Source organism: Pleurodeles waltl, chromosome 9, assembly GCF_031143425.1.
Source record: "Pleurodeles waltl isolate 20211129_DDA chromosome 9, aPleWal1.hap1.20221129, whole genome shotgun sequence".
Lineage (NCBI taxonomy): Eukaryota > Metazoa > Chordata > Amphibia > Caudata > Salamandridae > Pleurodeles > Pleurodeles waltl.
This window is the reverse complement of record NC_090448.1, coordinates 190,866,942-190,894,818: the sequence shown is the minus strand read 5'-3', so window position 1 is coordinate 190,894,818 and position 27,877 is coordinate 190,866,942.

The window sequence follows — 27,877 nt, the reverse complement described above, 5'->3', positions numbered from 1 at the left end:
CATAGTGTATGATGGTATAAATGGCCTCCATCAAAGCCAGCAACCTCAGATAATGTCCATGAAAAGGTTACACATATGAGGACCCTGACTGTTCAAAACGCTGAGTAACACTTTTTCAAATGATAAAGATGAGTTGTGTGTTGAATACCAGCCATTTACTTCTGCACAGAGGCTATGATGTTTCATGATACATTACCATCCACAGAGGCCAACTGGAGTAGAAATGTTGCAATGACACATGCCAGATCCAGACACCTGAGACATTCTCACACTCAGCACACCAAGGTTGCCCATTCGAAAGTCTCATTACACGTGTTCAGTGACAGGGTGGGACCATCCATGTGTAGGTGACCATGTCCTCAATGGCTTCTCTCCCATTTTGCTACAAACAATGCCCAATTGAAACAAGATTAGCTGCCACTAACTCATGAGGAGACATGGAAGTTACAGTGACAACATACACCCTGACAGTTGATAGTGGATCAATATTGGACCACACACATAAACATGTACCATCCAATCAACAAAATATTTGCAAGCAGCGGATCACAGTAGTGTCCCAGTTGTAACCTAGCAGGAAGAATGAAACATGCCACTAAACCAGGTAATGCATAAAGGGCCACATACATCAACAACCTATTTGTCATCAGCACATGTGGAACGTTGAGATTTAGCTACAAATATCAATGCAAAATGGTATGTCAGATTTCTCCAAAGAATCAATAGGGCAAACGTCAAATGGGCAAATGGGATTACAGAATGGCAAACAGTGAATCATACCCTATTTGCTTCCATGAGCCTGCTGCTGCAGGTTTAGCATTACTGAATTTGGGAAACCCTTGGATAAATTAGCAAGTCTGGAAGAGCAAACCCTAGGGTGCTGGGGGCCTAAGTCCACCTCTACCGCCCCCCAAATATACATTAAATATGCACATGTGAAGCACACACATGCATAAGGCGCATGTGTGCCCTACATGTCAAAAGTAAAACACATATAAGATACATAAACTCGTAATTAGGACATGGTTACCCCCTAAAAAAGTGTAGGCGACAATTGCTCTATCCTATTTGGCCTATATATAAATTTGATTACGGTGATAAATGTGGACACATTTTTGCTAAGGAATACATCCTGGTATCCCATTCATATTTTGAAATTAGCCATCAGCAATTACCCACATATGTGTACAATTATGAGTAATAACCATTCTGAGCAATCATTACTATTGCACTGTGAATACCTTGTATACATCCTATAAGGGACATTTGCCATAGCTAACCCCAAATGTGTATCACTTAGCACCGTTTGGTCATGACAAAATTCTTTTCACAATTTGACAAATTAAAGACATATTTGTCATAATGCATCATATTTCCACGCATACAGCTTGTGCGTCATAATTTTTGACGCATAGGAGTGCACATAATGCTGAGTAAAAAAAATAAATGAAAAATAGATATACTATCCAGCATTACATGTCCTCCATTTTTATCCATAATGCGTCATATTTCCACGCATACAGCTTGTGCGTCATAAATTTTGACGTACAGGAGTGCAGATAATGCTGAGTCAAAAAACTCAAATAAAAATAAATATATTACTAAACAGCATTACATGGCCACAATTCTTTTCTATAATGCGTCATATTTCCACGCATACAGCTTGTGCGTCATAATTTTTGACGCACAGGAGTGCAAATAATGCAGAGTCAAAATTAATTTTCATATTTGGATACCATATTTGCCAGCGGCTTAATTTTCAACTCTAGAACTGTAAAATAAGCCTCAAACAAATATAAGGGAACAATGATGAAAACATTTTTGACTCTGCATTATGTGCACTCCTATGCGTCAAAAAATATGACGCACAATCTGTATGCGTGAAAAAATGATGCATAGCGGGGGAAAAAACGGCGGCCATTTTATGCAGGATGTGATTTAATAGGATATCCTGTTTACAGAATCTGTACTGTGGGTGTACTTTCACTTTGCAGTCTCAGATTATTCTAGACTGTGTGGCTGTGTGGAAAGTGTTGTCCTGTGTTTTAGTGCTTTTGTGTCCAGTGTACCTTCTCAATTGTGCTTTTGTCATCATTGTCTTGTTGTTGAATACTGTCTGAGTCTGTATTGTATTATTTTGTCAAGTCCAGTGTTTCTTTTATTGTCTGTGGGAGTCTGTTGTGGGTAGTGTAATTTAGGGGTTAGTTGGGCTCCTCTTCTTAAGTTTTCTTTGTTTTTCACTACTCTACCTTTCCCCATTTCCCCCTTTTCCTTTTTCTGCAACTTTTTCCACTTTGTCAGTGCTGATATGTCTGGTAGGCCACGGCTTGCCAGGATGGGTGAGGAGGAATTGGGGGGATTTATATGGCTTGTTTGCCATTTCCTCCCACTCATGCTGGAGGCTGGGGGTCGTGTGATACAGGGGTATCACACGGAGGCCCGTAAAGTCCGGTGGGGGAAGGTGCGCCATCACTTGGTTCGTGTCTGTGGTAGCCTGAGGAATGAACATCAACTTAAGCACTGCTGGGCTGATCTGATATCCAGGGAGCAAGATCTGCTAGACCACCTGGGAATCAGGATTGGTGGCCATGTTGGTGAGTACACATCAATTACATGTGCACACTTTAAAGCTGTGTGGCGACATGTGATGATTGTTACCAAATCTGCCAGATAAGTAGCTGACTGTGTGTAATGCTAGGGAAACCTACTGGGTAATTGTTGCACAATGTGAAGGAAGACAAATGCTAGCAGTCAGGTAGCTCATGTTTTCTACACATACTGGTTGCCTGTAGCAGTATGTAATGTAGTGCTGCCTTTGTGTCAGACAAGCAACACGTTAATGACTCAATTTGAACTCTACAGGTCACAATAGCCAGTGAAAAATGGATGTTGAAACATCATACCTACATATGTAGACGCCATAGCTAGACTGACATTTGTAAACCCAATATGATGCTATAAATGAGTGCTGCCTTCACGTCAATTGAAGTTAGCTATGTTGTCCACACATATGTCACATGTGTGTCTGGTTGGTGTGTGGAGAAAATGACCACATAGGTTGTTTGAGTTTGAGGGGTCATGCAGTCCTCAAGTAACCAGCTTTTGGATGTCTCTCTTGGATGCACATGATGAGATGAATGCACCCCTATATTGTTGGGGCATACTAATGGAGGTGCATCTTTGACACCACATGACTGTCCAGGCCACTGCATGTGTGTAGTAGGGTGTGTATCTGTAGCAGGAGACTCATCCAATGTAAATGTTGCTTCAGAATTATTCCATGCAGTATGAGAATGTGTGAAAGTGTTTCATTACGCATGTCATATTCTCACATTGTCTTTGTAATTGCAATTGTTTGTCAGTGCACGGATCCTGAGTATATTCTTCCTTCCATGCTTTGCAGGTGGACCTGCACCGTACACAGTGGGAGAGGTGGCTCATTTTGCGGACCCCGACACCTACAGTGAGTGTTGCATGTGTGCTATTTTTATTGTTTGCTGGTGATGCATGATGGACTACTGTGTGTTCAACAGAATTCAATGTTTGATGCGCTGCCCATTCATTAGTATTGTTCCATTAGTGGGATTTCAAATATCACTTCAGTTTGAGTAGACCTATGCTTATCCATTTCTCAGATTTTGGGTCTGTAGGCCATTCCAGTAGGGCCCGCTATGGGGAATGGGGTGAGTCATGTGGAATACACTGGTTAATGTAAGAGTTGCTCTGGGACTTGTCTCGGACTGAGTCTGCATTTCAGACTGACGTTCTCCCAGATAGCTTCTGCAAAAGGCTTTTCTGAAATATGCTGCTTCCCTAGTTATCAATGGACTGAGTACACTGTAGGTTGGATCTTCCGGGGGCATGTACTTCCACAAGTTGAACTAGAAGTGTGTGGGACTAGAGTGCAATGGCCTAGGTGTAAATTCTACTCATGATCATGCGTGTTCTTGCTCCTCTGTGTCTGTGGTAAAATATGCCTCACTGATAGTATGTGATGTTGGCCTAAGTCAGTACATTTTGACATGTGTGGACCTTGGATAGGACAACGTTTAGCTGACTCCAATTTGTTGCTAGGCCTTCACTGGTGTTGTGTGTGGAGGCAAATACTTGTTGACCTTTCTAGACACTCCTGGGTGTGCATTGAATATGGGATTGTTGGTTGTTCGTCCCACCCCACCCTCAAAGACTGCCATGTGTTTGGGAATAGGGTACCTAGGACTGTAGCAACCAGTATGTTACACATACTTGTGACCATTTGCAACTTTGTTTTAAACCTAGTGAACACACTCGGTTGTGGCACATGAGTTCTATACTAGCAAAAAACAATTACAAATGGCAGATATTGAGGGTTGTGATTGTTATCACATAGACTGACATATGTAGTGAAGGCAGTAGGCGGAGGAGGTGCAGCCATAATGTCAGCTGCATTACCAATTATTTGGATGAGAAGTTTAGGCTGATGTCACCCATCATGTAGAGACATGGATATGCTAGGTGTGAGATGCCCTTTTGTATGCAGGCTTCCCATGTACTTCCTCTGAGACTTTCAATGATCTATGTGGTGAAAATAGCTGTTACAACTACAGTAAAAGTAATGTCCTATTGACCCATTGTGCTATTCCACCCAATGCATTTCCTATGGTAAATAGTTGCCCTTTCTCTTCACAGCTGCAAACATGAGTGCCGCACAGAGGCATGATTTTGAAAGGCGGGCAATGAGATACCGGCACATCCTGCAGGTGCAGTCGGGGTTCTGACGGATGGCCCGAAAATACCAAGCGGATCGGGCCTCCGGAGCATGGTGGGCCTCACCACAGGGTGGCCCAACGTTGCCCACTACAGCCACCAACACCACATCCACCAGTTCTCCCCAAGTGGCCCCAGCAACGGCGGGGACAGTTGACCCTGCCTCTGCAGCACGACCTGGACCCAGCAATTTCAGAGCTGCAGGACAGTCCAGTGGGCTACCAACAACTCCCACACCGGGCACCTCTGCCAGCACACGGACAGCAGCAGCCCCTCCTATTGACCCTGCGGTATTCCAGGCTTTAGACAGGAAAATGGACAAGTTCATTCGTAAGGTGGACAAGCTGAGCCAGGATGTGGCGTACATTAAGAAGCAGGTTAGGTCCATCAGGCGGACCCTACGGAGGGCCAACCTCTAGGACTTAATTGATTCTTTTAAATTTATCCCTCCCCTCTCTCCTCTTTCCTTTTTGTCATGATAGTTGGGTTTTGGGGATTAGTGTTAGGTTAGTATAGGTTGTTAGCTTAGTTAGTGTTAGGGAGGGGGGTGGGGGTCCTTATTCGTTCTATTTGTAATTTTTGTGTGGGTGGGTGGGTGGATGGGGGTCAATGTTGGGGTTCCTGTCTGTTTAGAAAAAAAAAAAAAATACAACAAAATATATGATTGTTTAGGATAGTATAGTATGTGTGTAGGTTAGTATGTGTTGTCCTGCATATGTCCTGTCTCATAATGGTGGGTGGGGGGTTGATGTTTAGATCGATTCGTTATGTGTGTAGAGTAAGTTTAGCTTAGGTTAGTTAGGGACAGTTGTGGGTTAGGAGTAGTCAGGTTAGATTAGTGTAGGTATTACTTTTCCCTTAGTTGCCTCTGGTGTGAATACATATGAATAAACATATAGTTAACCCTTTGCATTATGTGTTAACTGCTACTTGATCATGGCGTTGACATCAGTGTAGGTGATTGTTTTTCTATGACATTTGGGTCCTATGCTACACACCAAAGAAAATAGAGGTTTAAAATGGCAGCTACCCCTGTGTTAACTTGGTAAGTATCCACCATTTGATAGACCCACCATTAGTAGTTTACATAGATCACCAAGGATTTGTGTTGATGAGTAGGTATTCTACATCACAAAGTGTGCTTCCAGACTTGGTATTGTGGGTAATTTATTAGGTCGGACTGCAGTGTGATGTTCAGGGACATCTTTGTAGATGAGGTGTTGTTAACACTCTTGTCCTGTTGTCTTCATTGCTGACATAGATCATGTGTGCAAAAATTCAGCATGACTTCCCTTCATGGAAGTATACTCAGAAAGGGTGATTGATGCTGTGTTTAGTTGTGTTTGCTTAGATTATACTGCATAATTTCATGTTTTAGTATTGCATGGTGCCTACATTTATCAGCCACCATTAGTTGACTTGGATTGCTATAGTAGGAGCATTATTCTGTCCAACACAGCATAATTGTGTGTGGTTTGTCCCTTCATCAGTTATTCTCCTCAGGATGGTCAGGCTATGATGCAATCCTGGCCACTGCACCGATGTATCAGACTACATGATGTCAGGACAGTTGTATTGACAAGCTACATGGTTGTCACACAGGCACTTTAGAGTTATCTACTGCACAGTTGATGTGTCAAATAACACAGAGACATATTAGGTGTGCAAGTGTTATTTATTGATAGGTGCTGTAGTGCAAAATGTACATTGTCCATGTTTGCTGAGTCCGTTCTGGTGCATTCTTACATGGTGATCCTACAGAAGGGGTGTGGAAGATGCTCCTGACATGCTGGGGTGATGTAACAGACAGTGCAGAGGGACAGTATTTGCTGATTAGTAGGGGAGAGACATTCACTGGCAATGCTGACAAGTCATACAGTGGTTAGCAGAACAGTCATTGAGTATAGTTGTAGTGAGACTGACAATTGACAAAACGTAGGACCTTGGTCAAAGTAGGCCATGGTGCAGGGACTAGTGCTTCCGGGTACTCTTTCGTGTGAATGTGATCTGTTCCATGTCTTCTTCTTCTGATGTGTGTGTTGCCTGCTTTGTCCTTGTTGTTGTTGGTTGTGAAGGGGCAACACACACCTCAGTGTTAGAAGACGTGGAGTCAGACATCCCGGTGGCTGCTCCCTGTGAAGTTCTTAAGGGCAGTACTGCAGCAAGGAGGGCCTGCTGGTTTTTGAGAATAGCAGCTACATCACAATGGTAGGCAGCCAGGTCAGCCATGAGGGAGTCATGATTGCATTCGCGCATGCAGTGGAAAGTTTGGGGTGCGAGGTGTTGTGGCAACTCCCTTACTGCAGTGGTGAATTCCTTTATAGTTTCTTGTAGTCCTTGCAGTATGGATGTTAGGGCTTGCATAGCTGCTGCCTGATCTGCAGATGACATCATGCACAAGCGCACCCCCTCAAGTCTGGCTGCCATAGTTTGCATCCCCACCGGCACCTCCTTGGCCAGCTCCCGCTGTACTCCAACTACAGTTCTTTCAAAGCTGGTGCCAGTGTCGTCAGAATCCTCAGCTGTGTAGGAGCTGGCAGGTCTTGCAATTGGGGTGGTGGGTGGTTCTTCTGTGATGGCTGCTTGTTCTGTGCTCCTCCTTGTGACTGAAGGTGGGGTCTGGAGGGTTGCAAGGACCTTTTGGATGGTCTCCTGGGGAATGTTTATGGGCTCGTCATCCATGTCATTAGGGAAATCAGGGACAGGCATATCGACAGGAGATCCATGTTCCTCTGCAATGAAACAGGGTACAATTAGTGTGTCTGTGTTGTGACAATTTTGCCGTAACATGCAAGCCTTTGGATGAATTTACTTTGTGATCTGGTTTGGTATTGGTATCTGCTGTCCTTCATATGGGCATTGTTATAGGCCTATGGCCCACCTGTGTGTCACATGTATGATATAGAGTTATCAGACTTGTCTGCCTAATCGCCTCTAGGTGTTGCTTTGTACCAATTAGGGAATAGCCATCTTTTTGTCCTACTCGACCCTCCGTGTATATCTATTCTTATGGTGAGACCTTTCACTAGCTGTGGGTGTTGTGATTGCCCTGGCAGCACACTTGCCTCTCAGGACCTGCCCCAATCCCTGATTGTTCACATTGACTTAATTGTAATTGACATGTGGCATATCCTATGCACGGCAATGTTACGATGTGATATGGATGTAGACATTGTTAATGTTTCCAGCTGATGTTGGGTAATGTGTGTTTAATTGGATTGCCCTGTTTACAGTATCAATGTCCTATTTGGTCCTCTGACTGTGCAGGTGTATTTCAGTGACCAGTTGCATGTGTCCCCTCCTCAATGTTGTTGTCTGAGCAGTATCACATTTGTGATGTTGCCTTGTTAGCTAGGCACGTGAAGGACCCTGACATATGCAGCATGTGTGTGTCCTTAGTGCTGTGTGGCTCCTATTGCAGTTTACTTTGGCTGATGTATGTGACAACTATGGGCATTGACATTTGAGTGTACTGGTGCCTTTGTCTTATTTCTGGAGATTGTTGCAGATGTCATCCTCACCCCCTAATTTAGGTATGTATGTTCCATGGGGAGGTTACTGCCATTGGCTACTATAGCTGCATAGATCAGAGGTGTTAGTGTCAACTGTTGTTGCAGTTACATTGCAGTTGTTGTTTTGGCTACTGGATTACTGATAGGGACCTAGTTGATGTAGGAGATATTTTGGCTGACGAGTGCCAGGATGTAAGTTTGACGTAGTGGCCTTCCCACCTGTCGAGGCTTTCCCTTAGCTCCATTGTTGTCATGACAGGATGCCCCCATGGGACTGTTGTTGGTGTTGTGTAATGTCGTGCCCCAGCTTCTGTCTGTGCAGGGCATGCCCCCCTGCCGTGCCCCTTTACCCATGCCACTCCATATATATGCTGACTTACATGCAATGTGTAGTGGTATTTCCCCCCTACTTACAGTCCACATTATTGCATTATAATTCCCCATGCGACTTACCCTGCATGTGCGTTGTCTCGTGGTAGTCTGCTCTGTCCTGTCCTGGAATCCCTGTGAATATCTCCTCAGGGATGACGGCTGTGACCATCTCCTCCATGTGGTCCAGGGCCTCCTGGTGTGCTGGACTCCCCCCTCCAGTCTACAGTGCTGCCCTCCTGTTCCTGGCAATTTTTTCCTTTGTCCTACGTTTGCAGTCATGCCAGCGTTTCTTACACTCGGTGACTGTTCTGCGTACTTCAGCCACACTGTTGATCTTGTCAACAATTTGTTGCCATATGGCCTCTCTCCTGCTGATTGGCAACTTAGAGGTGATGAACAGTTGGTGCTGGTGTTCCGTCACCTCTTTAACCAGGATTTCCTGCTCCTCTGCACTGAAGCGACACTTTTTTTTTTATATATATGTCCTGGTTCCTGTATGGATCATCCTGGCTGGCTCCTGGTCTACTGTCATCTTCCTGGGGTCTGTAGTGGCATCTGGGATCCATTTTGGCTCTCCTCTGCTGAAAGGGCAGTGTTCGCGGGTATTTTTGACGCTATTGCATAAAAAAAACTGCGCTTTCCGGGTTGCGCTGTCGTAAATCGACCCACAGTCATTTACGTCGCGTTAACGTCGTTTTCCTTTACGACTTGATGCCGCGATGTGCGTAAAAAAAAATTACTCCCACCTGTTGGTTGCGCCGCCGTGCGTCAAAGTATAAATTTGACGCCCGCACGGCGCATCGAAATGGCGTTAGCCGGCGGTAAAATTTTGGACGCAAAACTGCGCCGGCGCAGCTTTGCGGCAAAAAGTATAAATATGGGCCTGAGTTCATTCAGAGGAGCCACTATGGTCCCATAATTCTGAACAAGCCTCCTGTAGTACCCAGTCAGGCCAACAAAGACCCTGGCCTGAGTCTGGGTTTTAGGAGCCTCCCAATCCAGAATAGTCTGGATCTTGGGCTGGAAAGGTTGTACATGACCTCCACCAACATGCAGGACTCTATTCGGCAACCGTTGGAAGGTGGCAGGAAAATTTTTCAGGCCAAAGGCCATCACCTTGAACTGAAAGTATACCTCTGGTGTATCCCTCTGGTGTGGAAAATGATGATCTCTCCTTAGCTCCTGGATTTAAGGCAATCTTCCAGTATCCTGAGGTCAGATCAAATGTGCACAGGAATTTGGCAGTCCCCAACCTGTCAATGAGCTCATCAGCTCTAAGTTTGGGGTGGGCATCAGTCCTAGTGACTGCATTTAGACCTCTGTAGTCAACAGAAAATCTCAATTCTTCCTTCCAACCATAGGGATTAGGTTTGGGTACCAGTACCACTGGACTGGACCAAGGCCTTGGCCTGGTCAGAAAGGCTGTACAGCTTGTTTTTGACAGATAAGCTGTCACCAGTGTCAATGTCATGGACACACCAATTAGTGAATCCAGGGGTCAAGAAAAACAGACTAGCAAAGTGCTCCAAAAAATGTTCTGCAGTCTTTTTGTTACTGGTCTGTCAACTTGGGAGAGAGTACCACTCTGTCCACTGAATCCATCTTGTTCATTTCAGGACAGGAGATCTGGCAGAGGTTCATGCTCCTCCTTCCCTTCATCAGTGACCATCAGCAGGGTCATGTCTGCCCTGTCCTGGTGGGGTTTCAATCTGTTGACATGTAGGTTCCTATGAGGATTACTGGGGGTGCCAATGTCCACCAGGTAGGTGACCTCACCTTTTTTCTCCACAATTGGATAGGGCCCAGTCCATTTGGCTTACAGTGCCCTAGAAGCCATAGGCTCCAAAACCAATACCAGGTGACCTGGGTGATACTCAGGTATGGCAGCCTTCTGGTCATGCCAGAACTTCATGAGCTCTTGGCTGGCCTCCAGGTTGCTGCTTGCCTTTTTCATGTACTCAGCCATGCGTGACCCCAGGCCCAGCACATAATCCAGCACATTCTCCTTGTATTCTTTGTGAGGCTTCTTCCGAGACTCTCTCACCAAGCACAATGGGCATCTTACAGGGTGCCCAAACAGTAACTCAAAGGGGCTGAATCCAACTCCTTTCTGTGGCACCTCTCTGTAGGCAAACAGCAGGCATGAGAGGATTACATCCCATCTCCTCCTGAGTTTGTCAGACAATTCCCTTCAGGGTCTTGTTAAATCTTTCCACCAGACCATTGGTCTGTGGACGATAGGGGGTGGTGAACTTATAAGTAACACCACACTCATCCCACATTGCTTCCAGATAGGCCGACATAAAATATGTGCTCCTATTTGAGACCACCTCCTTTGGAAATCCCATTCTGGCGAACACACCAAGTAGGGCCATAGCCACTGTGGGAGCAGTGACTGTCCTGAGGGCTATAGCCTTGGGGTACCTGGTGGCATGGTCCACAACCACCAAAATGTACCTGTTGCCTGAAGCAGTTGGTGAGTCTAGGGGACCAACAATGTCAATCCCCACCCTCTCAAAGGGAGTCTCACCCACCGGCAGTGGTATCAAGGGAGCCTTTGGCTTTCCCCCTGCCTTGCCACTGGCCTGGCAGGTGACACAGGAGCTGCAAAACTCCCTGACTTTTTCTGACATTTGGGGCTGATAAAAATGGTTGACCAGCCCATTCTAGGTCTTGCTCTGTCCCAAATGTCTTGCCAAGGGAATATCATGGATTAAAGGGAGGAGGAATTCTCTATACTTCTGAGGGACCACCACTCTCCTGGTTGTCCCTGGTTTGGGGTCCCTTGCCTCGGTGTAGAGAACTCCATCCTCCCAATAAACCTTGGGGGTTCCACTGGTATCCCCTTATTCTTGCCTGGCAGCAGTCTGCCTTAGACACTCTTTTTGTCCCTGGCACAACTCTTCTCTGGTGGGCCCACATGCCACTTGCAGTTCTGCAAGGCAGGGGAAGTGGCACTTCCTCAGAGGCTAGATCCTCTCCATCAGGTTTGGATTCCTCCTGACCCTCTGTACTTGTGGGGGCTGGCAAGCCAGACCCAGTGCCCTTTCTCTTCTGTTTGGAGGCTTGGCCCATGGTTCCAGAGTCCAAGTGTCCAGCACTTCCCTGTTGTGCTGCCTGTGACCTGGCCACAGCACACACCCATTCGGGGAGGTCAAGCATCTGGGCATGAACCCTTCTCTCCACCTCTGACAATTCAGGTGCTTCAAGGTCATTTCTCAGCAGACAATCTACTGGCAGGGCAGGAGCTCAGCTATCTTATTAGGGCCCGTCACACCTCCCCATTCCAGGTTCACCATGGCCATGGAATGGAGTTTGGTTCTGTTATCTGCATAAGTTACTTGGTGGAAGATACCAGGTAAGACCTGTTCTGGAGAAACTAGTTTCTCTGTGACCATTGTTACACTGGCTCCTGTATCTCTCAGAGCTTCCACCTTAGACCCTTTGATTTTAGGCCTCTGCCTATACCTCTCCATGTGGGGAGGTAAGGTAGCCATAGTTGCAATATCCACCCCACCCACAGATACTAAGGTGACCTCTATGTACCCTTATCCCAGCCTGGGCCAACTTCCACCCCTATGCCTACACTAGCAATCCCCTGGGATTGCCCACCAATGGGGGGCTTCATGGAGCAGATAACATCTCCTCTTTTGTGTCCAGGTTGATGACACTCAAGGAACTTGCTGGCCTTAGCAAGCTTCTGAATCTTTCCTGCCTTAACAGGATCATAATGCTTCCCCTGATACCCTTTCCCCTTAGACGTGGAATGGCTTGGGGTTCCCCCACCCTGAGAAGTTTTTGAGGACTCTTGTGAGGACTCCTTGGGCTTTTTATCATCTTTCCTTTGGTTCTTCCTCTGAGAAGAACCATGTTGTCCCTTTTTCTGATCACCCCTAGGATTCTCTGTTTAATCCTAGTTCTTTATTAGGCTTCTGCTGCCTACCCCAGCTCTCTGGGGTTGGTCAACTTGGAGTCAACTAGATACTGGTGGAGCTTCTCTTGGACACAATTAGTTAGAAGGTGCTCCTTCATAATCAAATTGTAAAGCCCCTCAAAGGTACTTACCTTGTTGCCCTGTATCCTGCCCTCCGGTGCTTTAACTGAGATGTCTACAAAGTCCATCCAGGACTGGGTGCTTGTCTTTAGGTATCCCTAAACATGAATCTATACTGCTCTGGGGTCAGACCAAACTTTTTAGTTAAGCATCTCTTCATACTGGGGTATGACTCTGCCTCCCACTCCCTCGAGGTCAGAAGCCTATCCCTCCCAGAGGTGGGGACCAACTCCCAAAGAATTGAACCCCAGTACTGAGGCTTAACTCTCCTCATCTGGAAGGCTGTCTCAAAGGCCCCCAGCCACTTATCTATGTCATCCCCCTCTATATAGGCAGGAACCACTCCCTTGGGCAATCTGGGGCAAAAGCCCCAACCCATGGACATCTCAGCTTCTCTGTCACTGCCACCATCTCTTTACTCTTCCCTTGCCCACTTTTTCTTTCCTAGGGCCAGCTTCTCTGCCTCCAAAGTTATAAATGCTAGCTGGGCCTCCAGGGACAGGTTCTCACCTTCTGAAGGGACCCCCTTCCCCCACCTAGCTTTGGGTGTGATCCTAGTGACTGTGTGAAGTGAGGACCAGCCTTCCTCCTCCTTACATAGGCACAAATGCCCTCCCTCCACTAAGTGGTTAAAGCTAGCATCCTCCCTTGCTTCTTCCTCCTCTGGAGCTTCCTCTGGGTCTACTTCTTGGGCCTCAGCCCATGCTGTCAGGGATTTAATCAGGACATTCTTCCTGAGGTCAATTGTTGCAGGAAACCCCCTGTCAGTACAGAACTGAAAAAGGCAATGACTGCAGTTAGCAGCCCGCATGACCAGCATGCAAGCAGGCAGAATCGCAGTAGTGCGATATTGGCAAGCGGAGGAGTGGTGCTGACACAACAAGTTACCATGACAATTCATCTTTGATCCAACAGTAAGGCCACACTGTAGCGTGCAGGCTGGCCAGGAAGGGGCAAGAAATATGAAGCAAGAGACGGCTATTGGAGACTGCATAGAGATGCATTGTGCACATCGCTGAGGGACATATTTTGTGTAGTGGCAGAATTTTGGACACTAACTGTGAGTGTGATGGAATAGTACTAATTGGTATGCCCTGGGAGGATATTGAATCTCACGAGTAACAAGGTGCTAGTAAAAAGACACAGTGAAATGAATAAATCAGAACCTGGCAGGGCGGAGCAGAAGATCAGCACTGCTTTAAAAGGCACTGCTTTAAAAGACAAGGTGGCACTGCAATAACAAACGATAAATACTCCATAATTATTATCCCTCTCAACAAGAAGACAATATTAAGGCATAATTGAGAGATAATAGCCTCCTGGGTCCTAGTGCTTTATCTATCTACAGCTTTAGACCTAGTGTAACTCTCAGGGCGCAGTAGGAGTGCACCTCTTAGTAATTCATAGGATCTTAGCACGCTTCACTATTTCTCTACAAGCATGAGAAAGGATGGGAGAGGCAAGTGGGGTGCACGGGTTTGGGTTTCTTTGGGACAGGGAGAATGGGGTGGATTCAGGGAATGGCAAGGGGCAGTGTGTGTGGTGGGGTGGTTGGGTTAAAAAAAACAGGTGTAGAAAAGAAGTAACTGTAACTAAGACAGGCTGGAAGATGACAAATGACAGGCTAACTAAGAGAAGGCAATGCTAAAATTTAACGTAATTTCCTGCAATGCAAACAGAATCTTAAATAGTCAGAAATATGAGACAATGTTAAAGTGGCTGATATCATTCAATCCCAAAGTTATTTTTTTTCAAGAAACTCATTTGAAAGGTAACAATTCCAAAGTATATGTTCCAAGACACTTTACAGTAGGCTTATTTGCATCATCTGGGCTGGCCGTAAGAGGGGTGGCAATTTATTTAAGTAGCAGAATTGACTGTATTATTTAAGAGGTCTTTAGAGATCCTAAAGAGAGATGGCTGTGGCTAAATGTATTACAGTTAGGTGTCCAAGTTAATCTGGTCAATTATTATGGGCTGGTCACTGATGAAGTGGAGTCATTAATACAATTACACAATACAGCAATGAGTGCAGTGGGGCCCATTATTATTGGAGGAGATTTATATTCAGGATATCACTATAGACACCTCAAGCTGGTGGAAGAGATAACTAAAACCCAAAACGATGAGAATCGTGAATAAAATAAACGCCAACTTTCAGTTAATAGATCCGTGGTGAGAAGAGCATCCTTTAGCTGCTCAGTATACTTGCTTCTCACATCGTTATAAAACAGCCTCATGACTAGACTTTTTTCTAATGTCTCGTACACTGAAGAATCTGGGTACATATATATGGGCAAATGCTTTTTCACATCACTCAGCAGTTAGGACGACAGCAGAGCTAGAAGTAGTTTGAAATGAGAGATCCAGATGGCAATTAGATAGATCCCTACTCAGCAATCAGGAGTGGGTTGCAAATATGAGAAGATTATAATGAGTTATTCCAGGTGAATCAGGATACTGCATCTTTATTTGCAGTGTGTGAGGCTTTTAAAGCTACAGCTCAAGGCTATATTATATCTTTTAAGACATCTCAGAATCGGCAGCAAGAGCTTCATGTTCGAGAACTTCAATTGGCTGTAGTCCAGGCCACACAGACCTGTATAGGAGTAGGAGGCCTGAATGCTGCAAAGCACAATCTTGATCGGACTAGATCTAATTTAAGGGATTTTATTATCCTAGAGAAGTAGCTAGTTCAAGGGCTTATCAGCAATAGATAAATGAGGAAAGTCAACAAATAAGGAAATATTTGGCTTGGGCTACTCGTCTAAAGCAGGATAAACAGACAAATCATCAAATTCAGGATCTCAAGACAAATTTAGTGGCTTCACAGGAGGAGGCTGTAGCTCAGGTTTTCATACAGCATTAAAGTAGAATATATGGGAGTAACTACTCAGTCTCACCCTCACAGATCGAGCAGTATTAATCCGTTCAAAAAGTTATAGTGCACAAGATTACATCCTCTGAAATAAAGGAAGCTCTTCAAAAGATGCCAAGTGCAAAATCATGTGGCAGTGATGGCTTTCCCACAGAGTTTTATAGAATCTTCTCTGAGTAATTAGTTCCTTTTCTGACTGACCTATACAATGCAATATTACAGGGTGAAGAAATACTCTTGACATTTAAAGAATCAATAATATTGAGCTTTTTAAAAAAGGATACAAATGCACTGAAGCCCGATTCATATCATCCAAACAGTCTTCTCAATGCAGACTATAAAATCTTAACAAAGGTCTGGGCAACCAGGATCACTCCGGCTGCACAACAATATATTCATAAAGACTATAGACTAATGTCATCAAATACTAATTTCCTAATTCAGGCAGTCAACTACTTTTCATCCAATATAATTCCTGCGGCATAGTAATGTTAGACGCAGAGAAAGCTTTTGATCTGATTAACTAGGACGCTTTGTTATTCAGTCATCTTTTTCAGGCCGGTATTGTAATCTATTTAAAGATTAGAGGCACAATTCCGGTTGAGAGAGGCACCCGCCAGGGTTGTGTCCTCTCCCCCATATTGTTTGCTTTTTTATTGAACCGCTGGCTCGGAAAATACGCAGCTCGAGGTAGATTATGATGCCCATAATAGATATGCCTAAAATTAAGCCCTGTGCTGATGATATTATTTTTTATCCCAAACCATAATCCGACAATATACAAAGATTATTAGATATTACTAATGAGTTCACTCAAATAGGAGTAAATAAGATCAATGAAAGTAAAACAAAGATTCTTCTATTTAATGCAGCAACAGAGAATCTCCCCATCTGTCTGCAGCAGCAAGCAAATTTATCCCAACCCATTAAGTATTTGGGAATATATGTCATGAAGAATTATGTCAGTCTGTTTCAGATAAATAATATGAAGATGCTAAAAACAAGCGCAAGCACTTTTGGAATGATGGATGGTTCTCCCTTTGATGTTGATAGGGAGAGTCTCCCTAATTAAAATGTCAATATTCCCACTTTTTGTTTTTTTATTCAACAATGTATCAATAAGAATTAATTGCTTCTATTTTCAAGAAGTAGATTCCATAGTATGAGATTTTATATGCAGGAATACAACTTCGAAGGTAAGATACTCAATCTTACAGCTTAAAAAAACCCAAGGGGGCTTGGCACTCCCCAATTTTCAAGTTTACTATCAGGAAGCATTGCAGGATATATTGGCACATTATTTAAATGGTAAGGACAGTTTGGAAACATTTCTATTAGATAGAATGATTGCGGAATCAGCAATAAATCCACCAGCATCTGTCAAAACAACCAAACCTCCCAAAAAAACTTGCTATAAGTGCATCCGTGAGCTTCGAAAGAGGATAGAACCGTTTTGTAAAATGTACCAAATACCACCTTGGTATACATTTCTTAAATTACAGGAGTGTAATCATTCTGGTCTAAACCTCTCTGGGTCTGTGATAAGACAGTGGAATAGTAAAGGCTTTAAAGAGCTGAGTGACTTCCTAGTAAGAGACAGATATATGACACAGGAAGAGGTCTCAACACATTTAGAGGATATGAGACCTAGACTTTTTTACTTGCCAAATATTAATATACCAATAACTAGTATACAAGAAACCCAGTATGGAGGGCTTTGAGTAGGAATAAACTAGTTTGTACAGGTAACTGGTACAGATTACTGGGAGATGACTCAGTTTGTGAATTTAATACAGATTTTAGGGAAATCATTTCCAAAACATCACAATGTATAATTTCGACAGAAGACTGGAGAATAATTTCTGAACTAGGACGTAAATCTTTAAGGACAGCTAACTATTAAAGAATGCCTTTCCTCTTCGAATGGATGGCATACTATACTCCTGAGGCTTTACATTGAATTTTTCCATCAGCTCTGGATCAATGTTTTTGTTGCAATCAGGAGGAGAAGGGGAATTGGCTCCATGTGATATCAGATTACCCCAAATTGACATTGTTCTGGTGGGAGTTAAATAAGGCAATAATTATTGTTTAAATTCTTGGATTGAGGTTGAGACAAGCTTATTCTGTTTGGAGTGTCTAAGAAATCATGTGAATTAAGTAAATATAAGTAATATTTTATTGTTACTGCTTTTACAGTAGCTCAACCTTTAAGATTGCTAAATTGGCGGACTCAAATAGTTCCTATGTTTCAAAATTAGTAGAATAAGATGTTAAGATCTAAGAAGTAAGAGGAAGCATACACAAAAAGAGTTTGGAGTATAAAACGGTTTGTGGCCATTTGGCACTATTTTCCACTGTCCTAAATATTGCAAAGATAGACAACTAAGGAGAGTTACAGTTCAAGTATTTGAATCTGTGGTAAAGACAAGTGCAATATGTTATGATATTATATAAGACTGAGTAAAAATTGTGTAATGTTTCCTAAATATTGTAAAGTTAGACAACTAAAGAGTAGCTGAAGTATCTGAGATTGTGGTGAAGACAGGTGCAATATGTTAAGATAACGAATTGATTGATTGGTACTATTATACCTGAAATAATAAATTGAATAAAGCACTATGAAACACCTGGATAGCAACATCCGTTTTCCTCAACATGAGGATTTTGCCCACGTGAATCCAAAGTTATTTGGTTTGGCACACATCCCACATGTTGTGGAAGTCATTGGTGGTACCCTTGTAGCCTTGGTTCCACCACTTGGCAATGAATAGGTCTATTGGAACAGGAGGAACTTCCGTTCCATCAATGCCCAAGTAGATCGTTTGGTGGACCTCTACATTTCTCAAGTATGAAGTATGTGCCCGTTACCCGGGTTTAGTCCATGATGTCTTCATCATGTGGAACAGTGCAGGTCCCCCGCTGATGGCACAACTGTACCCAGAGAGGACCTGGCTGGTCGGTAAATCACATAGCTCATGTGTGTTTGTATGCTATGTCTGCTGCCAGTGAGACAATGCTCTGGACTCGTTGAACACATGTCGCTTCCCCTTACAGGGGACTCTGCATTCCCAAACTGTCCCTGGTTGTTGACACCAGTGAGGAAGCCAACCATGCCAGGAGAAGTCCGATTTAACAAGGCACGTGGAAGGACACAGCATTTCGTAGAGTGGGCTTTTGGGCTCCTGAAGTTAAGATTCCGCATGATAGACAAGACAGGTGGAGCCCACCTCTACTCGCCTGCAAACGTTTCTAAGATCATTGTGGCCCGGTCCACAACATTGTCCTGAGGAGAAACCTCCCACACATCCCTAATGATGGAGAGCTGGCATGGCCACTGGGTAAGAATTCTCAAATGCCAAGTGAGGATGACAGTGATGAGGATGAAGGTGGAGACATGAGGCTGATCCCATCAATCAGTACTTTAGTGTAAATATATGATGTTTTGTGATTTCTGTGAGTGCATGGGGTACTGTACGGGTCAGTATTTTTGGAGAAGGCTATCTCTGTCACCATGAGACAGGGCATCTCATGCTATGCATCATACAGTCAAGCATTTTTGGCTACATCAGACTTTAAGATGTGACTCTTTTGAGGTTCTCCTTTGTTTGGAGAAACCACATTGCATTGTCAGAGAAGTTACAGTATCTGGAGAAGAGTTTACTCTCTCAATTTTGCCGTTTCCATCCTAAAGTCCTTGTTTATTACCTATTCCTAGCAGGTCTCTTCACCATGCCATCCTCATGTGGGCATTTCAGAGTAGTGTAATTGGCAGGTGGCTGTTTCTGGTCTGACAGGAAGTGGACAATGATTGATCCAGGTACTGTTGTTTACCGATTTGGAGTATATTAGTTGCATGCCCAGGCTACGTGGACAGTGCAACAGCAGATATTTGAGCAATACAATAGACCTATTTGCCTTGGTATGTTGGTCCAATGGTCTCATGTGTATGATCTTGTGTCATTGTCACATGTCATCCTGTGAAAACCAACTTTTCTATCTTCACACTGTGCTGTCAACGATCCTATATGACCTCTATGTAGCTGTCAATGTGTTACCTCATTACAGGCCACAATACCTATGCCACAACACTGATATAGGTGTGTAACATGCGAATAGATGGCTGATCATTAAAAGAGGACGAACCTATGAGTAGGCAAAGTTGTACTGTCCACTGTGTCATAGGGTATGTTAAGTTGGTCAACATGGTTTTGATATGTGATAAGGCTCAAACTGGTAATAAAATCCACCAATCTGTTACCCTATTCTACAGGACTGGGTCTGACATACCCCTTTCTTCTGTGGTCAGGATGATGGTACTTTGAAATATCGAGCCAGAAGCAACAAGATGTTGTCATTTTTGGTTATGATCTTATGGCAGCCTATGTGCTGCAGTGTAAATAAAATGTTTTGTGTGAGTGTCACTTGAGTCATTGTGTTGGCAATGATCCGAAAAACATGACACTACCTGTGACATATCCCTCCTTACGTTAAGAACTTCATTACCTCATATGCATGACATGAATCTCACAATGATCAAAAATGACTAGTATACATTGAATGTGTATTTGTTGTGTTTACTTAAATGTGCACAAGACATAAGGGTGAAAATGCAAAAAAAGAAATGTCAAACAGTGAAGGAGTCAGTCATGGCAGATGTAATTATTTGAGTAGCAGCCACACATTTGAAGCCCAAAGTCCAGTGTCCTACTGTCATGAAACATGGAAAGTGGTTGAAGAACAGTCAACAGAGTGAATATGTGCCACACAGAGGGTTTCTATCAGTAAGAGCTCACTTTCCAGTGGGTGTGGTCTTGCCATCTGCACCTCTTGGATGTTTGGGTGGGCATCCCTGCTTGTGGGGGGGTTCTTTAGCTACAGTGGCAGGGGTGTCTGAGGCAGGTCATTACCCTGGCAGAGCCTCCCTTCCACTAGCTGCCACAGATGTAGATGTAGAAGAGGGTGGTGTTAGTTGGCCGATGGAAGAGGTTTGGTGTTGCTGACAATCCCTTCTCACGGTGGTGTTGATGTCTCTCAGCACCCCTGTTAAGGAGATCATGAGAGCATTGTGGGCCTCCCACTGTTGCATAATTTCCTGGTGGTTGTTCCTCTGCAGCTTCTGGAGTATGGTAAGTACCTGGCCCTTCAAACCTTGGGATTGTTCCAAAACTTGGGTGATGGTGTCCTAGCCACATATATCCCCAGCAGCCTCATTCTGCTGGCCCACAAAATCCCTCCCACGTACCCTACACCCACATGCCTACACCCTTGGCACAGCTTGCTACCTACCACTAGTTCCAGGTCCTTTATTGTCTGGGTTGTCTTATTGTGACTCCGCTACCTGGACTGGGGAGCACAAGATGGTTGTAACTGTCCTTGAGAAACAGGTTTGGGGGTGACTGTTGCCTGCAATAATGATGCAACAGTGCTGGGAGGAGTCCATTTAGGCAGGGTGAGGATGACAGGTGTCATCTGACCATGGTTCCCCAAATGGTCCAGGGTCTTCCTCACTGTACACATGTGCAGTGGTGCTATCCTCATTGAGGGCTACATCCGGGGGAGTGGCAGTCTCTGGAGTGATCTCAATGGTCCCAGTGGCAATTTGACCTATTGAAGTGAGAACAAAAATGTTACAGGTTGGTTTTTAACATGTAGCTCCAACAGTTTACAGTGATATTTGTTTAGGGCCATGTACAAATTGACTTAGCAGTGTTCCCTTTTATGGCAGGCAAACTTGCTATTACTTGTTTACGGCCATGTACACATTGACTTAGCAGTATACACTTTTGTGGCAGGCACACTTTTGTGTAGGCACACTTGCTATCAACAGACCATTTCAATTTAAAGCCAACTTGCTACAGGATGTCTGTGTATCTTGGCACTTAGAGGTCTGTCCATAGATTCATATCTTTCCAGCAGTGCAGTCAAAACAGAAGCTGAGCATGATGTAGCTTAGGTCATCTTAAGACCTAGTTGACAGTTATGCAGGCAGACCAGTAACCTTGTTGTTGTATCAGTTAGTTGATATCATGTGGTCAATGCACTATGGATATGTGTTTGACAACAAGCATTTATATGATGCATCTTGTGACCTTTGATTTGTATGTCACAGTTTGGGCACACCAATTGGGCTGTCCTTCCTGTCCACATTATTTTCCTCTTGGCTTATCTCGTTGATTAGTCCCTTCGCTGCCAGACCTTTTCCCTCTACTGTGCCGAGCCTTTTTTTGGCTATTTGGGGCAAGTCGCACTTAGGCCCTCACAACTTTTTGTTCACATAGGCTACCCACACCAAATTTGCGTCCTTTTTTTCCAACATACTAGGGATTCTAGAGGTACCCAGACTTTGTGGGTTACCCTGAAGGAGACCAAGAAATTAGCCAAAATACAGTGAAAATTTAGTTTTTTTCAAACAAAATGGGACAAAAAGGCTGCAGAAGGCAGCTTGTGTTTTTTCCCTTGAAAATGGCATCAACAAAGGGTTTGTGGTGGCAAGATCACCATCTTCCTAGCTTTCAGGAACAGGCAGACTTGAATTGGAAAACCCAATTTTTCAATACAATTTTGACATTTTACTGGGACGTACCCCATTTTTACTATTTTTTGTGCTTTCAGCCTCCTTCCAGTTAGTGGCCAAAATGGATGAGAAACAAATGCTGGATCCCAGAAAGCTAAACATTTCTGGAAAGTAGAAAAAAATCTAAATTTAGAAAGGGGTCATTTGTGTACATCCTACAAGTATTTCCTACAGAAAATAACAGCTAAAATAAAAAAAATATTGAAATTGAGGTGAAAAAAAACCAGCCATTTTTCTCCAAGTTTTACTCTGTAACTTTTTCCTGCGATGTCAGATTTTTTAAAGCAATATATGGTTACATCAGCTGGACTCTTCTGGTTGCGGGGATATATAGGGCTTGTAGGTTCATCAAGAACTCTAGGTACCCAGAGCCAATAAATGAGCTGCACCCTGCAATGGGTTTTTATTCTATACCGGGTATACAGCATCATTTGCTGAAATATAAAAAGTGAAAAATAGGTATCAAGGAAACCTTTGTATTTCCAAAATGGCCACAAGATAAGGTGTTGAGAAGCAGTGGTTATTTGCACATCTCTGAATTCCGGGATGCCCATAATAGCATGTGAATTACAGGGCATTTCTCAAATAGATGTCTTTTTTACACAGTGCCTTACATTTGGAAGGAAAAAATGTAGAGAAAGACAAGGGGCAATTACACTTGTTTTGCTATTCTGTGTTCCCCCAAGTCTCCCGATAAAAATGGTAACTCACTTGTGTGGTAGGTGTTTTTTACAAAGTGCCCACCTGTGGATTTTGGCCACTAGCTCAGCCGGCACCTGGGGCAAACCTAGCAAACCAGCGCATTTTTGAAAACTAGACACCTAGGTGAATCCAAGATGGGGTGACTTGGGGGCTCTGACCAGGTTCTGTTACCCAGAATCCTTTGCAAACCTAAACATTTGACCAAAAAACACTTTGGGGGTGATTCTGATTCTGGCGGGCGGCGGAGGCCGCCCGCCAGAATTCCGCACCCATTATACCGCTCTGCGGTCAGAAGACTGCGGAGGGTATTATGAGTTTTTCCCTGGGCTGGCGGGCGGTCTCCAAAAGACCGCCCGCCAGCCCAGGGAAAAACTCCCTTCCCACGAGGATGCCGGCTCGTAATCGAGCCGGCGGAGTGGGAAGGTGCGACGGGTGCAGTGGCACCCGTCGCGTATTTCAGTGTCTGCAAGGCAGACACTGAAATACTTTGCGGGGCCCTCTTACGGGGGCCCCTGCCGTGCCCATGCCATTGGCATGGGCACGGCAGGGGCCCCCAGGGGCCCCGCAACCCCCCCTACCGCCATCCTGTTCATGGCGGCTTTCCCGCCATGAACAGGATGGCGGTAGGGGGGGTCAGAATCCTCATGGCTGCGGAGCGCGCTCCGCAGCCATGGAGGATTCAAACGAGCAGCGGAAAGTCAGCGGGAGACCGCTGACTTTCCGCTTCTGACCGCGGCTGAACCGCCGCGGTCAAAATGCTCATTGGAGCACCGCCAGCCTGTTGGCGGTGCTCCCGTGGTCGGTGGCCCTGGCGGCCACCGGCCGCCAGGGTCAGAATGACCCCCTTTTTCCTCCCATTTCGGTGACAGAAAGTTCAGGAATCTGAGAGGGGTCACAAATGTTCTTCCACCCAAGCATCCCGATAAAAATGGTACCTCACTGGTGTGCGTAGGCCCAGCGCCCACAAAAGGAAATGGTCCAAAACACAACGTGGACACATCACATTTTTTCACAGAAAAAAGAGAAGTTTTTTTACAAAGTGCCTACTTGTGGATTTTGGCCTCTAGCTCAGCCGGCACCTAGGGAAACCTAGCAAACCAGCACATTTTTTTAAACTAGACACCTAGGGGAATCCAAGATGGGGTGACTTGTGGGGCTCTGACCAGGTTCTGTTACCCAGAATCCTTTGCAAACCTCAACATTTGAGCAAAAAAACACTTTTCCCTCTCATTTCGGTGACATAAAGTTCTGGAATCTAAGAGGAGCCACAAATTTCCTTCCACCCAGTGTTCCCCCAAGTCTCCCGATAAAAATGGTACCTCACTGGTGTGCGTAGGCCTAGCGCCCTCGAAAGGAAGTGGCCCAAAACACAACGTGGACACATCACATTTTTTCACAGAAAACTGAGGTGTTTTTTAACAAAGTGCCTACCTGTGGATTTTGGCCTCTAGCTCAGCCGGCACAGTGGAAACCTAGCAAACCAGACCCTTTTTGAAAACTAGACACCTAGGGGAATCAAAGATGGGGTGATGTGTGGGGCTCTGACCAGGTTCTGTTACCCAGAATCCTTTCCAAACCTCAAAATTTGACCAAAAACCACTTTTTCCTCTCATTTCGGTGGCAGAAAGTTCTGGAATCTGAAAGGAGCCACAAATGTCCTTCCACCCAGCATTCCCCCAAGTCTCCAGATAAAAATGGTACCTCACTGGTGTGCGTAGGCCTTGCGCCCACGAAAGGAAATGGCCCAAAACACAAGGTGGATACCACATTTTTTCACAGAAAACAGAGGTGTTTTTGACAAAGTGCCTACCTGTGGATTTTGGCCACTAGCTCAGCTGGCACCTGGGGAAACCTAGCAAACCAGCACCTTTTTGAAAACTAGACACAGAGGGGAATCCAAGATGGGGTGACTTGTGGGGCTCTGACCAGGTTCTGTTACCCAGAATCCTTTGCAAACCTCAAAATTTGACCAAAAAAACACTTTTTCCTCCCATTTCGGTGACAGAAAGTTCTGGAATCTGAGAGGAGTCACAAATTTCCTTCCACCCAGCGTTCCCCCGAGCCTCCCGATAAAAATAGTACCTCACTGGTGTGGGTAGGCCTTGCTCCCACAAAAGGAAATGGCCCAAAACACAACGTGGACACATCACATTTTTTCACAGAAAACAGAGGTGTTTTTTACAAGGTGTCTACTTGTGGATTTTGGCCTCTAGCTCAGCCGGCACTTGGGAAAACCTAGCAAACCAGCACATTTTTTAAAACTAGACAACTAGGGGAATCCAAGATGGGATGACTTGTGGGACTCTGACCAGTTTCTGTTATCCAGAATCCTTTGCAAACCTCAAAATTTGACCAAAGAAACACTTTTTCCTCTCATTTCGGTGACAGAAAGTTCTGGAATCTAAGAGGAGCCACAAATTTCCTTCCACCCAGCATTCCCCCAAGTCTCCCAATAAAAATGGCACCTCACTGGTGTGCGTAGGCCTAACGCCCATGAAAGGAAATGGCCCAAAACACAACGTGGACACATCACATTTTTTCACAGAAAACAGATGTTTTTTGACAAAGTGCCTACCTGTGGATTTTGGTCTCTAGCTCAGCCGGCACCTGGGGAAACCAAGCAAACCAGCCCCTTTTTGAAAACTAGACACCTAGGGGAATCCAAGATGGGGTTACTTGTGGGACTCTGACCAGTTTCTGTTATCCAGAATCCTTTGCAAACCTCAAAATGTGACCAAAAAACACTTTTTCCTCCCATTTCGGTGACAGAAAGTTCTGGAATCTGAAAGGAGTCGCAAATTTTCTCCCACCCAGCGTTCCCCCAAGCATCCCGATAAAAATGGTACCTCACTGGTGTGCGTAGGCCTAGCGCCCACAAAAGGAAATGGTCCAAAACACAACGTGGACACATCAAATTTTTTCCCAGAAAAAAAAGGAGTTTTTTTACAAAGTGCCTACTTGTGGATTTTGCCTTCTAGCTCAGCCGGCACCTGGGGAAACCTAGCAAACCAGCACATTTTTCTAAACTAGACACCTAGGAGAATCCAAGATGGGGTGACTTGTGGGGCTCTGACCAGGTTCTGTTACCCAGAATCCTTTGCAAACCTCAAAATTTGACCAAAAAAACACTTTTCCCTCTCATTTCGGTGACATAAAGTTCTGGAATCTAAGAGGAGCCACAAATGTCCTTCCACCCAGTGTTCCCCCAAGTATCCCGATAAAAATGGTACCTCACTGGTGTGCGTAGGCCTAGCGCCCTCAAAAGGAAGTGGCCCAAAACACAACGTGGACACATCACATTTTTTCACAGAAAACAGAGGTGTTTTTTAACAAAGTGCCTACCTGTGGATTTTGGCCTCTAGCTCAGCCGGCACAGTTGAAACCTAGCAAACCAGACCCTTTTTGAAAACTAGACACCTAGGGGAATCAAAGATGGGGTGATGTGTGGGGCTCTGACCAGGTTCTGTTACCCAGAATCCTTTCCAATCCTCAAAATTTGACCAAAAACCACTTTTTCCTCTCATTTCGGTGGCAGAAAGTTCTGGAATCTGAAAGGAGCCACAAATGTCCTTCCACCCAGCATTCCCCCAAGTCTCCAGATAAAAATGGTACCTCACTGGTGTGTGTAGGCCTTACGCCCACGAAAGGAAATGGCCCAAAACACAAGGTGGATACCACATTTTTTCACAGAAAACAGAGGTGTTTTTGACAAAGTGCCTACTTGTGGATTTTGGCCACTAGCTCAGCTGGCACCTGGGGAAACCTAGCAAACCAGCACCTTTTTGAAAACTAGACACAGAGGGGAATCCAAGATGGGGTGACTTGTGGGGCTCTGACCAGGTTCTGTTACCCAGAATCCTTTGCAAACCTCAAAATTTGACCAAAAAAATACTTTTTCCTCCCATTTCGGTGACAGAAAGTTCTGGAATCTGAGAGGAGTCACAAATTTCCTTCCACCCAGCGTTCCCCCGAGCCTCCCGATAAAAATAGTACCTCACCGGTGTGGGTAGGCCTAGCTCCCACAAAAGGAAATGGCCCAAAACACAACGTGGACACATCACATTTTTTCACAGAAAACAGAGGTGTTTTTTACAAGGTGTCTACTTGTGGATTTTGGCCTCTAGCTCAGCCGGCACTTGGGAAAACCTAGCAAACCAGCACATTTTTTAAAACTAGACACCTAGGGGAATCCAAGATGGGGTGACTTGTGGGGCTCTGACCAGGTTCTGTTATCCAGAATCCTTTCCAAACCTCAAAATTTGACCAAAGAAACACTTTTTCCTCTCATTTCGGTGACAGAAAGTTCTGGAATCTAAGAGGAGCCACAAATTTCCTTCCACCCATCAATCCCCCAAGTCTCCCAATAAAAATGGCACCTCACTGGTGTGCGTAGGCCTAACGCCCATGAAAGGAAATGGCCCAAAACACAACGTGGACACATCACATTTTTTCACAGAAAACAGATGTTTTTTGACAAAGTGCCTACCTGTGGATTTTGGCCTCTAGCTCAGCCGGCACCTGGGGAAACGAAGTAAACCAGCCCCTTTTTTAAAACTAGACACCTAGGGGAATCCAAGATGGGGTGACTTGTGGGACTCTGACCAGTTTCTGTTATCCAGAATCCTTTGCAAACCTCAAAATTTGACCAAAAAACACTTTTTCCTCCCATTTCGGTGACAGAAAGTTCTGGAATTTGAGAGGAGTCGCAAATTTTCTTCCACCCAGCGTTCCCCCAAGCATCCCGATAAAAATGGTACCTCACTGGTGTGCGTAGGCCTAGCGTCCACAAAAGGAAATGGTCCAAAACACAACGTGGACACATCAAATTTTTTCACAGAAAAAAAATGAGTTTTTTACAAAGTGCCTACTTGTGGATTTTGGCTTCTAGCTCAGCCGGCACCTGGGGAAACCTAGCAAACCAGCACATTTTGTTAAACTAGACACCTAGGGGAATCCAAGATGGGGTGACTTGTGGGGCTCTGACCAGGTTCTGTTACCCAGAATCCTTTGCAAACCTCAAAATTTGACCAAAAAAA